The 2,500-nt window shown below is 44.3% G+C and overlaps 1 non-coding gene and 1 pseudogene across 1 annotated transcript; both read left to right on the top strand.

Annotated features, from left to right (window-relative positions):
- Positions 1-1,067: 1,067 nt before the first annotated feature.
- On the top strand, positions 1,068-1,222 carry LOC143262461 (5.8S ribosomal RNA). The gene has a single exon (XR_013036258.1). It is a non-coding gene; the product is annotated as a 5.8S ribosomal RNA (ribosomal RNA).
- Positions 1,223-2,327: 1,105 nt separating this feature from the next.
- Positions 2,328-2,500, top strand: part of LOC143262490 (large subunit ribosomal RNA) — an 8,690-nt pseudogene continuing 8,517 nt past the window's right edge.

Below are 2,500 nucleotides of genomic sequence, written 5' to 3'. Positions count from 1 at the left end.
CAAAAATATATAAAAATGTACAAAGTTGGGATGTGGTGTGGTGGAGAAGAGTTGGGCCCGACCAGATCATTCGTGCGTGATTTACACGGCAGACGTGTGTACTACACGTATTAGGCCTTTGATCTGCGTTGCGTAGGCCATCTTCCTTCCAAGACACACACGTGTTGGGGTTTGTGTGATTTTATGATAGTGCCCCAACACGGAAAAATAAGCGTACGAGAAGAGTTGGGCCCGACCAGATCATTCGTGCGTGATTTATACACGGCCAGACGCGTATTATATTACACGTATTAGGCCTTTGATCTGCGTTGCGTAGGCCATCTTCTCGATAGAGAGAAAGCCCAATGTATTCTTTTTTCTTTCTTTACAGTTGTAGTAGGACAGGGAGGGATGCGAGCGTGCTAATCACGCTTCCTCAAGTCTTCGCTGTGGTGTGTAAAAAAAAAAGAAAAAAAGGAATCGTTGGGAAAGTCCAAAGGACGAAAATATCGGGCAGTCTGAAGATAACTTAATGCTCGTTTACATTGGTATCAAGAGAGACCGGCTTGTGTAGCTCGTTTCAATGCTGTGTCGTTGTCATTGACACCCTACTCTGTTGCGCGCTAGTGGCAGCATGAGCGTGGGACGTATATATATATATATGACACCCAGCTAGAGCCGGCCGTGAGTCCGTCCGGTGTAAATAACGACGAAAGGAGAGAGAAACTTTTCGAATCCAGTATCGGGTTGATAATTGTCCAGTTTGAATATCCATATCCCCGTCGTTTTTGGAGGTGATATACTCTCTGTGTTTCTTCGATAGAAGGCTTTTCAATGTTCTATTCGCTCCGACCGTCGAACTTGCAAGAAAACAGTGGTTTTGGATTTGCTCGTACATATATATATGGTTTCGACGGAAATATCTCGTTCTTTAAGGGACAATTATGTCGTCGTACGACGACTCCCGAATCTCCTTCGCGCGCTGGTTGGAGCTCTTCGGGTATCGGCTTGTTCCGAAATATAACACAAAAATGTGGTGGATAGCAAATACACATTATATTATATATGAGAGAATAAAAGGGAAAAATTACCCTGAACGGTGGATCACTTGGCTCGTGGGTCGATGAAGAACGCAGCTAATTGCGCGTCAACGTGTGAACTGCAGGACACATGAACATCGACATTTCGAACGCACATTGCGGTCCACGGATACAATTCCTGGACCACGCCTGGCTGAGGGTCGTTTACGTACTTATAAACTGCTTGCGTTGATGGCACTTGTTGCCTATATACGTACGAGCGAATGATGGGCGCTTCGTCGGCGTTTGTCGCGGTCCTATGGATATTGAGAAATTTTACGTACGTCTAACAGTCTTCGAGAGAGATGGAAATCGTGTTCGAACTAGCGTGAGTGTGGAAGGCGGTGTCGTGTGTCGTATATGTTTTATATACGTCCGCCCGTCTGAAACACCGCTTCGAAGCGGTGACAAAATCTTTTTCGGGACGATTCGTATTCGTAGAACTATCGAGATTTCACTGGTACATTTTCAACGCGCTCCCGACGTCGCCTGAAATGAAACGAGATGGGTTTAACCCACGAAAGCGTACTACACGAGTCTGTCCTATGTGAAGACTGTGTACAGAGATCGAACGAACGCATGAAAGAAATTGAACGAAAGAACACATAACCCGCAAAAATATAGAGTAGAATTGTGACCGTTGCTTCGAATTTGAATTTATATGTATATATATATCATAGCCCCAGGGAGTGGAACCTATGAGTGTGGAAGGATGTCTCTTACCGTTATGTTGTCAGAGGAAAAAAAGTCTCTCTCTTCGTACGACACATTTGTGTACGAATTGTATCGATGGCTATATAGATCCGATGTTGCACATATTCTGAGTAAAGAACACCCCACCCGGGTTACCGTCCTAAAACTCTTCTATTGGTGTGGCTATGATGTGTGTGTCAACGCAATCGCGAGTCTGGTTCTACGGGAAAACCGTTTGTCGGTCGCCCCATATATCTTTTTGTTCTCTTCAAATGATCGAATAGCGAAACCGCACGAGATCAATCGGTCGTCTAGTCCCCGAAAGTACTTTTCGGACGGACGTTAAAGTTATACCGATTGTAATCGTCTTGCGAGTGTTTCGAAGATCTATATTTGGAGAGGATATCGAATTTTATAAAAGATATATTGGTGAGGCGCGATAAACGGTTTTTTTTTTGCTTTAAGGGTTTTTTGTGTTTTTTTTATTTTTTTTTTTTTTTGTGTTGCTCTGTACACGTTTCGCAAAATGCTTTCGGGGGGGGGGAAGCTCTGAAAAAATTTTTTTTCACGTTCCGACGACCTCAGAGTAGGCGAGATTACCCGCTGAATTTAAGCATATTACTAAGCGGAGGAAAAGAAACTAACCAGGATTTCCTTAGTAGCGGCGAGCGAACAGGAATTAGCCCAGCACTGAATCCCGCGGAGTTCCGCCGTTGGGAAATGTAGTGTTCAGGAGGGTCAATTTATCC

Source organism: Megalopta genalis, unplaced genomic scaffold (assembly GCF_051020955.1).
Source record: "Megalopta genalis isolate 19385.01 unplaced genomic scaffold, iyMegGena1_principal scaffold0137, whole genome shotgun sequence".
NCBI lineage: Eukaryota > Metazoa > Arthropoda > Insecta > Hymenoptera > Halictidae > Megalopta > Megalopta genalis.
This window is presented reverse-complemented; position numbering and strand designations above follow the sequence as displayed.